The 13,804-nt window shown below is 36.8% G+C and overlaps 1 long non-coding RNA gene across 1 annotated transcript; it reads left to right on the top strand.

Annotated features, from left to right (window-relative positions):
- Nucleotides 1–4,366: 4,366 nt before the first annotated feature.
- LOC141288802 (uncharacterized) lies at nucleotides 4,367–6,566 on the top strand. Its single transcript, XR_012339743.1, has 4 exons — nucleotides 4,367–4,457; nucleotides 4,726–4,811; nucleotides 5,090–5,175; nucleotides 5,935–6,566. It is a non-coding gene; the product is annotated as an uncharacterized lncRNA (long non-coding RNA).
- Nucleotides 6,567–13,804: the final 7,238 nt, after the last annotated feature.

Here is a 13,804-nt window from a genome sequence, read left to right as displayed (position 1 = left end):
AAGGATTCCACATCCTAAGTCCAATTCCATGCCAGCTGAGCTACCAAGCAAGCTTGTCACGTTCAGAAAGCGAAACTTATGGAGTTGTGATCATAACTTTGTACGAAAATGATGAAGTGCTCGCTGTTTTACTGCAGCGAGTGGACATTTCTGCTGGAAACTGCAGTGATATATACACTATAATGAGACCAGGTTGGTAACTACACGTTTAATCCTTCATCTTAACTTAAATGACTTTTTTAAAAACTGATCTTGTCCGAATACTCCGGACTGACGGATAGGTCGTCACGACAGCTGCTGTGCCCTGTGAGATGCCAAGGGTGCATCCCCTTTCCGAGGCACCCTCACTGGGTTCTGGCAGGCAAGTCCAGACACACATATATTAGCTTTGACACACACATACTGTCTCCCACTGGTACAAGGTACCCTCACTACGCTTAATTGTGCCATGCTGGGCCTGTGGCACGCACACGTGTGTAACGTGCATCCACGCTGCGTCTTCTCACTGTGTGCAGATAATAACAAATGGTGCTCATGCGGTCGACCCTCAAACCTCCCCCGCACTACCCGTAACATGTCTCTCACAGAGCCGTATGTTTCACAGTATGGAAAATTTTTTACTAAAGTGGACAAAAGAAGGACCTTGAATGTCTCTCAGCTTCTTTATGAAGTTCAGAGTTTCTGAAATCTTTGCTGAGCCAAGTGGCTGCTGACTGTCTGAAGCATCGCAAGGCCACTAAAGCAAACCCTAAAGCCGACTCCAGTCATAAAGCTAACAAATAGAGTCACGCTGCTGTCAAACCGAACGTTTCTCAGACAGTAGATTGTCTATAGACTCGAATCAGTTCATCGTCGTCTCATAAAATGTGTTGCCATGACACTTCCGCAGTCATAAATCACAGTTAGTCATTCAGCTGTTGATAAGAAATGGAGGATATGGAAATGTTGTGAGGCCCGCACTTTGTTCGCACCCAGTTAGACAGAGAAGGTTTTATTTACAGCTGTCTGATGAGCGGCTCGGTTATGATTGTTGGACGACATGAATAATGGCTTTAAGAAAGTAGACAAATGGGGGAAGAGATAAATAAAGACATCAACAAACAATGAGGCGTCAGTGCGAGTATGATCACATTTGCCGGGCAGACGCCACTGCAACATTTATTCTTCTGAAAGACAGATAGCAGGAGGGAGAATGAAAGGCGACCCGTATCCGAAATTGTCATTATTACAGTTTTTGACAGACAGCTTAGTTGTTTTACTCGGGCAGAGTTATTGGTTTGCTGGCTAGGCGACAAAAATGGATAGAAAAAAAAAACTAAATAAATAAAAATATAGGAGAGAATTTATCCCCTTTATTTGCTTCGCTTTATTGTGCAGCATGCTTATTTGAATGGCTGAAAGTAAGCAAATCACACTGCGATCTCTCTTCACTCCCTCTGAGTCTCAACGTATTCCCTATCTTTCTCCTTTCACGCTGTTTGGTGTGGGATTAGAGCTCTTGAGCTATGTTTAAATGGTGTTTATGCAAATAATCACTAGCCTCAGCACAATTATTTAAAGTGCTAACAACAGAGAAATGCATCTCGCTCAGGCTGACAGCAGTCACACTCCCACTTACTGTGGCCATCTGCCTGTGGCGTAATACACTTTTTACTCTCTTTTGCTGGTAAAGGTTGCTCTGTATATTTTTTGGAGTAGTGCTGTGTTGATTAGCCCCATGAGTCGTCATTGTTAATAATCACAGAAAGAGGTTGGAAGCATCTAATCGTCCTTGATTTGGGGCTTTTGAAAAGTTGCTCATTTTAATTTTACCATGAAATTTATTAGGATCTGTTATTTATTAAACCAGCTGGCTGGGGTGTACTAGGATCACTGTAAGCAGATGGTTAACTGTTGTTTATATCACTGCAATAGTTTCAATAATGAATAATAGATAAATAGATGGTAATGTTGCCCAGTTGAGCAAATTCAATCTCTTTTTTTTTTGTTGTTGTTGTTGTTTTTGGGAATGGCTTGAATGCACACTGGAATAATTCTGATAGCCTGAGGACAAGAAAACCAAGGTGTACGATGTTGCCAGGGTATAAATTTAACATCTACCAAGTTCAACTCACACACACACACAAAAAAAAAAAAAAAAAAAAAACTTTTTATTTACTTTGGAAAGTAAATAAAACTTACCATGCAGCTGGCTGGTAACAGTGTTAAGAACTGCAATTTAACATGGTTAACATTGAATGGAAAGAAAGATACAATCTGACTCGCATTGATGAATGCAAAAGAATACAAAAGGAAACATCTGTCGCAATTCAAATATTTTTATCTTTCAATCTCATATGAAAATGTGTCATCAGAAGTTTATCAGCATGCCGATTTTTTAAACTCCAGGTGGAGACAAATGTGTGGATGCTTTGCAAATATTATTATCACACTTTCCACAAAACATATTAAGCAGCACAACTGTTTTGAACATTGATAATAATAAGGAATGTTTCTTCAGCACCAAATCAGCATATTAGAATGATTTCTGAAGGATCATGCGACACTGAAGACTTCAGTAATGGCTGAGAATTTAGCTTTACCATCACAGAAATAAATTATTTACTTGTAATTAATTTTTTTAAATATACTAAACCATACTCAAATAAATGCAGTCTTGGTGAGAAACTTCTAAAAAACAAAAATCTTGTGGTACTATATATTGTGGTCTACCTACTATTTTTTTTTCCTGTTCCTTTTTTTTTCCCCTTTTGTTTATTTTATCACTTTATTTTGTATCTGTCTATTAAAAGTTGCAACACATTCTTACTCCCAACTTGTCACATATCGATGCTTGGTCAGGACCCCTTGGCACCACTTTTTGACAGACAAGGTTCTCCATTGATTAAATAAGAAACTTTTAGTGTCAATATGCTGATGCAAAATACATTAGGAAATTTTTATCATCATTATTAAATTACATATTGGGTAATAATGTTGCCATTATTGCATATATGTTGAGGTGTTTTTTTTTTTTTTTTTTTCAGTGTAAACAGTCAAAACAATTATTTTTGCATTTCACTATTTACACATTTATGAGCACATAACCCAACCCCTGCCCCTAAACCTAACTATTTGCCAATATAAAACACAGAATATATCAGGCAGATACAACTACAGTCACAATTTATTTAAAAAGTATTAATATCCCCAGTCTCCCAAGGCAAAACGATTGATTTCTGAGCACAAATTTAAAACTGTCGCCAGAAAAGCGTTACATCGGCTTTTGGTTGTGAAACCAAAAGCCATTGGCTCTTGTGTGTCTCATGATCAATTGCGTCAGGCTAAACAAGTTTGGGAGTATCTTTTTGAATGTATGTGCAGAAGCGAGATCATTTTCAGCGATTAAAACCTTATTATGTTCTTCGTATGAAGATAGACTTGGAATGCAACGCAACTTAATTGCAATACTTTTATAGTATTTATATTTATATAGTGCTTTTTTATGATCAGTTTTTGCAATAAATACCTGTCACTGTACTTTTATTTGCCTGTTGTATGTTTTATATTGTTCAGAAGTGGGTACAGTAAGTTTAGGGTAGGGGTGGGGTTAGGTGCTCCAAAATATCTATCTATGAAAGTATACATTTATATAAAATGATTTGGTAACGCTTTAGATTACGGCCCGCAAAGAACTACGTACACTGTAACCGATTTTTGTAATTTGAACAGTATTTTACTGTAATATCTATAGTAAGATACTGTAAAATGTATATACAGTATTTTACTGTAAACTGCAAAGGATTATGGGAAAATATATGATCACTACTGTAATTCTCCACTACTGTAAATCCGTTTACAGTAGTGAACTTGCCCGCGAAAAATTGACCAATGGCAAGGGAGATTTTTTTTTCTCCTGTTGAGAGGAAGTGGCGGTAAAAAGGACAAAAGAGAAATGTTGCATCAATAACTCGACAAAAAGGTTAGTATATTATTTCTGTTTTATGAAAAACTGAACAATTTTAATTTGTTTTCACTTGTTAACAGCAAACTAACAATATTCATCGTGTTTTTCATGTCGGCAGCCTTTTTTTTCTGACTGACGGCCGGGGCGCCGCCATAACGGTGAAAACATGGACTGGTGAGTAAATTAAGGTGACCTATATTAGTCGACTTTATTTAACTTTATTTAAACTGAGAAACACGTTTGTATATTCGGCTGCCCTTTAATGCAAGTTAGTTCGTCTGACGAGCCCTTACTCAAGCTTAACAGCAAACTGAGGTGAAATACTGAGGTAAAGTGCGTTAAGCAACACCACTGTTTCTGTGGAGATTTTAAACTGTATTTTCAAGCCCTTCTTTTGCTTGTTATTTTCAAGTTTCTGGTCTGGATGTCGTCTGTAACGTCGGAGCGCGGAGGTGTATTTTGGATCTTCTTCTGTGAATGACTGCCATAGTATCGACGATAACATGAACTGGTAAGCTAATAATGTCAGTAAGCCGAAGTTGACAAACTTAACGTTAGTCACAGAGCAGCATAATATCTTTAAACGCTGCCTCTTTATAGCTAGCAAGGTAATTCTCTTCAAATGATGTTTAAGTAAGAAATGTGTGTATGAATGTCGTATGTAACTTTATAGACGGTCCCTTCAGTGACAGACGTGACATAAACAGCGCGCTAACATGAAACACTGAGGTAAAACTGAACACCGCGGTTAACTGCATCTTTTGTGTTTTATTTTCAAGTTTGTGGTCTCGTGGTCATGTCGTCTGCATCGGAGGTGTATTAGAGTCTTTTCTGGTGATTGCCGTCGTCGCGGTGCAAACAACAGGTGAGCTTCCCCTTTCATCAATTTAACTAAGTTAATGTTAACGTTACTAAATTAGCCAAATTAGCCACAGGCTGCTGTTCTCCACTGACTTGCAGAACAGGTTAACTTTTTAAAGAGAGTAACGAGCTAGCAATATATTAATATAGCAAGTTTTGCTAATAAATATGATAAATGCTTATTTTATTAAAAATGTAAATTTTATTACTGTACAGTAGTTGTCTTTTCTGATCATAAACTATAGTAACACTAAAAGGGTGTTGTGACACTGTCTGTTACAGGAGATTTCTCTAAGCACAAACTGGATGCTGACCATCAGGGGCAGAATCATCATACAGCTGTCCATTTTACAGACATGCAGAATTAGGTAACCCAAAACACATTTTGTTTTACATTGCATTTACATTCATGCATTTTTTTCAGATACTTTTATCCTAAGCAAGTTATATTGTTATTAAAGTACACATTTGTAAGGTATTTATTTCCTGGGAATGTTTTTTATTACCATGTCTTGTCACATCAAGATCGGGTTTGCATGCGCTTAAAATTATTTCTATTAAATCAGCATTTAAATAGCAAAATGCAGCTGCTTCAGGTATCTTTAATTTACTGTAACCTTTAAATTCATAATAGCAATCATTTTACCGTCTGTCAATTCAGATTATTGTTACTGTAAAGCAACAAATAGAGATTTTTAATCATAGTAGGTTTATTATATGCACAGACTTTCTAGGAAACACACACGCTATTAGAATGTTTATATGAACAGATTGGTTAGCATTTAGCATGGTCTGTGGCAGACTTTACTAGTATCAGGACAACAGAATTCAATAAACAAGAATGTAATATTAAGTGATTTAAATTATGAAGAAAATATTGTCTTTAGTAATTTTGTCCATTTTGTAAAAATGGTTCTAAACAAAGCCATGTCGTGCGTCTCTGCACACAGCAGTGTTTCATTACTGAAAATTTCAATAAAATGTTTCTTCAGTTTTTCTCACTACAGCGTTCATATGTAGTATATAATGTTTTTTAAAAAATGCATACAGCATCAAGTTGGACAGTTGAGGCAAATTCTATAAACACTGCTTTAAAAAAAATATTTTTTTTTTTCTTGTGCTTGCAGGTTCGTTCAGACAGTCAACCTTTGTGGCAGCAAATGCATTGACAGTCACAGATCCGTTGGACTTCTGGAAGGAGGGTGCAAACAACAAGCATCAGCCTGAATCCCATTCTGCTGTTTCTCATCAGAGAGCTTGTCAACTTTAATTCAAAATTACTAAAATTTAACACAAACTCATTTTTACTGTATGATTTTATTGTATTTACACTACCAGACAAAACTTTTGAACGGTAAGATTTTAAATGTTTTTAAAGTAGGTCTCTTCTGCTCACTAAGCCTGCATTCATTTGATCCAAAGTACAGCAAACACAGTACACTTTTGAACCCTTTTTATTATTTAAAATAACTGTTTTCTTTTTTAATATATTTTAAAATGTAATTTATTTCTGTGATCAAAGCAAAATTTTTAGCATCATTGCTGCAGTCACATGATCATTCAGAAATCATTCTAATAATCTGATTTTCTGCTCAAAAACTATTATGATGTTGCTGAAATTATTATAATGCTAAAAACAGTGGAGTAGATTTTTTTCAGGTTTCTTTGATGAATAGAAAGTTCAGATAAACAGCATTTATCTGAAATATCTGAAATATAAGTTTGTAACATTATGAATGTCTTTATCATCACATTTGATCAATTTAAATCATCCTTGCTAAATAATATCTTTCTATTCATCAAAGAATCCTGAAAATTAAAAAAAAAAAATTAAATAATGTATATATATATATATATATATCTAGAATGATTTCTGAAGGATCATGTGATACTGAAGACGAGTAATGATGCTGAAAATTCAGCTTTGATCAAAGGAATAAATTAAATTGTAAAATATATTCAAATAGCAGTTAATTTATATAATTTATCACAATTTTAATGCTTTTGCTGTAATTTGGATCAAATTAATGCAGGCTTGGTGAGCAGAAGAGAATTCTTTAAAAAAATCTTATGACTGGTAGTGTACCTACTTATTTTTGCTTTTCAGTATGTGTATGTTTGCCATGATACAAAGTCTCCAGGGGACTGTGGTGATGCCCTTTTTTCTGCTGTATCCTAGAGGTCAATATTTGTAATTTGTACTTTTAAAAAGAAAATGTTCAACAATTAAAAAGAATATTATCAGAACTAATGCTTATGAGTTATTGTGATTTTTATGGGGTTGGGGTGGTAAAAATCTTGAATTTCAGTGCTGTATGACAATAGGGTTGTTTTTACAGGTAAAAAATGTTTAAAATAAATGAAAATAAACTCTATAGTACTGATACTGTAATTGAAAATACAGTAAAAATACTGTAATTGAAGATACAGTAAAAATGCTGTAAATGAAATTACAGTAAAAATACTGTAAATGAAATTACAGTAAAGAAGTTTTAGTGCTGTATATGCACTTACAGTAATAATACTGTAAACATTTTTACAGTAACTTACTGGCATCCAGCTGCCAGTAAGTTACTGTAAAATTTACAGCAAACTTTTTACAGTGTAAGTAAACTGAATTTACGGTGTAAGTTTCTGTAATTATAATGTACCTATATATAACGAACATGTAGGTATAAGGGAAGAATATGTTAAATTTGTGTAATTAGGGGGTAACAAACCAGATATGCAACCTGCAAAGAACTACATAACTATACTGAACTTACGGTGTACGTTTCTGTAATTATAGTGTACCTATAAAGAACGTACATGTAGGTATAAGGGGAGAATGTGATACATTTTGGGAAAAATAAGGGGGTAACAACCCAGATATGCAACCTGCAAAGAACTACATAAGTATACTGAACTTACTGTGTATGTTTCTGTAATTATAGCGTACCTATTAAAGCACGTACGTTGTAGGGAGAACATATGTTACATTTTGATAATTGGAATAACAACCAGATATTCGACCTGCAAAAAACTGTAAGCAAACCTAAGTTACGGTGTTAACAGGTATCTCTATTACTTGCCAGGCATAAATCATACGTTTGGTGTATTTACACGTAAGCTTTTTTCAATTACTGGTAAAATACACTCTTGTTGCATGTAATTACAGGGTAAGTGCGCCATCTGCGGGCTGTAAATTAAAGTGGCGATTGTTCCGCTCTTGTTCAAAGAAGTTACAGGGTAGGTACACAATACATATAAATGTGACCTCATAATAATTCGTATGTATTTTACGTTAAATGTGGTTCTACAAAACATACATTTATTTACGTTTTTACAGACACTAGACTATGTCTACATAATGTTATCAAGACTACAATTTAAACCCTTAAAATACATAAAATTTCTGCAATCGTTTAATCATTCATGTAATATTCACTTCGTTTGCCGTGGTGGGACACATAAGGTGTTTTCTCTGACATGCTGTGACTAACAACAGAACCATAAAATACACGGAACACGCATCTTAATTACAAAATGAAACAATTTTATTGGTGTGCTGTAACCCAGATCTTCAGAATCTATACGATTTGCGAGGACCAGACCCAATTTCAAGCCTTTATCCGGGCGATCTTCATCTGCATCCCGAATAGCGAGTGCAGCAGCATCAGCCATAAACCCGTGCTGTAGTGAATTTTGCGACAGGAAAATCGGACGTTCATTGGCTCTCGCCTGCATTCGTCACAGATTACGACATGCCGTTTTTCTGGTGTAATGTGTTGAAATGATGCGTGGGCGCCTTTGAGGAGTGGATCAAGACAATAATCTGAATAATATTTTCAGCGATTAACAATTTAAATTCTGCTCTCATCCTACTGCACCTCAAACCTACTGTATTCCGCCAGAGAGGACTGTGGCTGCAGACACATCGTTATTTGGATTACTTTTTTGTACAGCTGTTGATTTTTGCAATAAATAAATGATTATGATTGCACTTTACTGTCTTTTATATTTTTATTACTGTACAGTCATAGTTAACGTTTAAAAAATAAGCAACTTTAAAAAATACGTTTAGATATATTTGAGATATATTTTCAGATTGTGCGTATATGTATTGTAACTACTCTGTAACTTCTTTGAACAAGAGCGGAACAATCGCCACTTTAATTTACAGCCCGCAGATGGCGCACTTACCCTGTAATTACATTCAACAAGAGTGTATTTTACCAGTAATTTAAAAAAGCTTACGTGTAGATACACCAAACGTACGATTTATGCCTGGCACAGTAATAAAGATACCTGTTAACACCGTAACTTAGGTTTGCTTACAGTTTTTTGCTGGTCGAATATCTGGTTGTTATTCCAATTATCAAAATGTAACATATGTTCTCCCTACACGTATGTGCTTTAATAGGTACGCTATAATTACAGAAACATACACAGTAAGTTCAGTATACTTATGTAGTTCTTTGCAGGTTGCATATCTGGGTTGTTACCCCCTTATTTTTCCCAAAATTTATTACATTCTCCCCTTATACATGTACGTTCTTTATAGGTACACTATAATTACAGAAACGTACACCGTAATTTCAGTATAGTTATGTAGTTCTTTGCATGTTGCATATCTGGTTTGTTACCCCCTAATTACACAAAATTAACATATTCTTCCACTATACCTACATGTTCGTTATATAAAGGTACACTATAATTACAGAAACTTACACCGTAAATTCAGTTTACTTACATAGTTCTTTGCGGGCCGTAATCTAAAGCGTTACCAATGATTTTTGCAAATGCATGCAAACCATTAAATGCAATGCATAATGCAAACGACTAGATGCAATAGAGGACCCTGCATGTCCAAAAGTAGACGTGCAGTGACAAAAAGTGACGCCAAGGGATCCTAACAAAGCGTCAATATGTTACTAGTTGGAAGCGACAACGTGTTGAAAGTTGTTTTTCATTGTCAGACTTCAGTAACATCTCTGATGCATGGAGTGTGACTCTGGGTTGACTCCATAGTATCAAATCTCATCATAGCAGTGAAAATCACTGGTTTGAGAAAAGTGGAAGGGCTCTCGTAGTAAGAACAACAAGGGTACATCACGTCAGGAGGTTACCTCTGACGCAGGTGCTCGTGGGAAGGTGCTAAACGGGTGCAGTGGCAGGCTGTGAGCCTCATTAGGCCCAGATGCTGCCCGACACACTCACGGGCCTGCATATACACACTTCGACAGATGTCGAGGTGGCAGAGGTGAGGACCAGGATTAGGGAAGGGCTCTTGTCTCAGTGATTAGATCTGAGAAAACAGCTTGAGCAAGGCCACTAAAAGCCCTGTTGGGTGCACCTGAAGCCATAAACCACTGACTGTGTTTATATATGTGCTTGTGCACCCATAAAAACACATCTTGACTTTGTTAAAAAGGAGCTATGATCAAGTTCACAATACAATTTCTTATGTGTGTGTGTATGAATAGTTTCTTTGTTCTATAGATATATAGATATAGATATAGATTCTATAGATAGATAGATAGTAAATCTGAGGGTAAACTATCCCTTTAAGATAAGCTTAAATGATCCAAAATAAATCTCCCAAAATCAGTGAAAAAGACTTTGCCTTACGTAACTTGCACACCTTACACCTGCGCGTCAGAAACGATGGGTCAGCAGCAGGCAGCCCTGAATACAAAGCCAGCGCGTCGCCTTTAATGCAGTGATAAAAAGTCTGTGTCTGTATTAGTGACATGCAGGATTCGTAAGGCGCACACTGGTCTCTGGACAGATTGCAGCAGCTGGTGTTTGTGTCAGCAGGGTACAGTGAAGCAGTGGCTGAAACTGTTACTGTGCAGTGCCTCATTGCCTACTGATGAGATGAAATGTCAGTTGCATTTCTCCTGCTGATCTGCACCCGGTAGGCAAGCTGTGCCTACTGCGTGAGGAGTCTGTGTCCTAACATTGTGCGAGACCTCTGGATCAGTCATTGGCTGTAAAAGCAGCGTGGGCCAGCAGGAACTGTAGTGGGAAAATATCGTAGTTGCTCTTGCTATATTTCGTGCAATAAACGAGTCCATTTCAAACATTGTGTCTTAGCGATGAGTAATGCGGATTGTCTGGAAACTTTCTGGAGACTTTTTACTTCTTTACTTTTTTACTTTGTGCTAGGATTCTATATATTGCAATGGACAAGAGAACGGAGAGAAAAACCAACCGAGAGCACGGCCATCTGTGCAGCTCTGTTGTACTAGTGTGGACAAAAATCAAATCAGTCTCCCATTGAACTTTGCAAAGACAGCATACCCTCTAAAAAAGTTGTATACATGCTCTATGTGACTTGAGTGGCTTGACTTTACAGCTGCAATGTAAAAGTGTTCATAACAGCAAAATAAATGTAATAATTAACTGTTAAAATAAAGCTCTAATTCCAGATTTTAAAAGGACAGAGCAGGTTTTTGGTCTTGCCCCCTTGCTCTTCTCACCACCTTTTGTTGTTTACACATAATCGTCCCAAGATATGTTGTGATTGCACTATTAATATTTATATATTCATTTTCTAGACATAATTTGCATGGAATGTATTGCGTTCCAGTACGTGAGTAGTAAGTCGTATCTATCCTCTTGTAGGTGCTGTAACGGGCGTTGACCAAGAGAAGGGGGCCGGCCAAAAAAGACTGCCTTAAACGTTCTTCTTTTTCCAAAATGTTTTTCTTTTTGCTCTGCGGGAGAGCGTGCCTCTTGTCACAGAATGCCATAACACATATCTCTTCATCTCTGAAATATATATAACTACCTTTTTTTTCGCACATAAACAATGAGAAAAACCAAACGGACAAAGTCGGAAAGGAAAAGCAGGCTGAAAATGGACGTCTGTCCACTGATGTTTGTCACCCCAACCCTGACGTTTTTTTCCTCCGTAGCTTTTTGGAAGCGGATATCTCTCATCTAAGGACACTGCAAGAAATTTGGACTAATGGATTTGTGATATCTCCGTTTTTGCCTCTCCTCCTCTCCCTTTGCTATGAACTCTTTTGTATGGACTTGCCCTCCTCCTTTCTTCTCCCGTTCCCTTTGAACCCCTTCGGAGTCTTACTATCATTGCAATCACCCGGGGTTTGGTAGGTATGTCTTTCCTCTGTCCTTCTCTCTCCTGTTCAATACCCTCTCTTCTCTTTTCTCCTTTTCTCTGCCACAGACCCATTCACATTCATTGAAAAATCACCTAAGAGGGCTTAATAGCTCCTCTGTAATGCACTCTGACCTCTTATCAAATACAGCAACAGTATTTTTCTCCCATAACTCGCAGTCTTTTCCATCTCGCTCCATAAAAACACGAGGGGATGTTTTATGAGAAAGGGAAAAGACAAAATCAAATGAAGACTTTGCACTTCGCTTCATTTTATTCCTCTTTCTCATTCTTGTCTCCCCTCCAAAAGACCCTGAGTTAAAAGAAGCGAGAGCAAAAATTACACTTAGATGAGAACATTATCTCCATTTTGGCTTCTTCAGATGCGCAAACCCAAATGGAGCTCAGTGCCATAAAGTGTCAGCCAGTCGAGTTTGTTAATTAGTTTGGGTGACTGTAACATAAACTCCATTCCAGTCTCTCTTTCTTTCTCTCTCGCTCTCTCTTTCTCTCACTCTGAAGGCAATGACGTCTTCGCCTCACACCAATGACTGTGCCACAATCTAACACAGACACCAAATACACGTTTGCCTTTGAACTGAGAACACGTATTGATGTGAATATTGTAGACATTGACATTCCCGAGAGTCTGCTTGGGGAACGTGTGTAAATATGTAACTAGCTTTGAATGATATTTATCAAATATATATAAATATATAAATATATAGTACACCTGACAGTACGTCCGTAATGTGAAAACTTATTTTATGATCACATATGGGATTTTACTTCTCTGTGTGTCTGAGACAATGATTACAAAAGCAGTAGATGGGGAAGCTAGATTAATGTCATGAGTCATTTACTTACATTAAGCCAGTAATAGAGATTCTGTCGGCTCTGCAGACAGTCTAGCAGAAAGTGCTGTTCTTGTGAATGTACTTTGTATTCAGCCATTTTTAGTACAATAAATGGACTTATCAACATTCGCTTGCTGTGTCTGTAGTTTTACTGACAGATGAGCAGATGAAATGCATGAGGCTAGCTGTTTTTGGATTGACATTTGACTACTTGTCTTACAGTACTGTGATGACATTAGATGCTGATACCAAAATATGTATTTAATACTATCGGCCATAATACCGAACGATCACCATATTCATACTGTATATCATGGTATTTATGCACAGTAAGGTTTGTTTTCACTCTTTTATTCGTCACAAAAACGTATGTCAAATATGACAACTCCAAAAAAAAAGCCAAGAGCTGATAAAAGACAAACTGCATAATGCAAAAACACATATGAAATGTTATTTAGGTGCACTGTAAATTTGTTTTTGAAGTAGGCAGCTTATGTTTTCTCTTTCCCTTCACAGTCTGCAGCGATCAACAATCTTATTTCGTTTCACAGACAGAAAAGAACAACACTCCTGAATTTGCATATCAGTACCCAAGGTGGTCAAGGAGAGACGACGAGAATGTGACATTTTTATTCAGTAGGAGAAAAATCAACAGAGCTATTGTTACAGCTAGCCCTCTATCTGAATGGTATTTAAGCTCCAAAATAATATTGAGTGGATCATTAGAAGTGGAGGGTGAAGGTGCAAGTGTGTGTTTGTGTTTTGCTTGAGTGGGCGTAGTAGCAGTAATCACAAAACACATCCCAGGGAAACTGCAACTCCATTTTCACGTTCTAATTCGGGCAGTGATTGATGACAGGATGAAAGACATGCTTTTTGTTTTTCCACTCACACCTTGCACAAACACATCGCGCATATACGCGCGTGTGTGTACGAGTGGGCTGTGAGAGATAGCGAGCAACTGAAGACATTTTAAATGGAAAGCGCCACTGAATTTAATTAAAACATAACTTGCAGGCCTAATTAACACCA

The sequence above is a fragment of the Garra rufa genome, chromosome 16 (assembly GCF_049309525.1).
Source record: "Garra rufa chromosome 16, GarRuf1.0, whole genome shotgun sequence".
Lineage (NCBI taxonomy): Eukaryota > Metazoa > Chordata > Actinopteri > Cypriniformes > Cyprinidae > Garra > Garra rufa.
The sequence above is the reverse complement of the archived record's forward strand: the minus strand, read 5'-3'. Positions and strand labels throughout refer to the sequence as shown.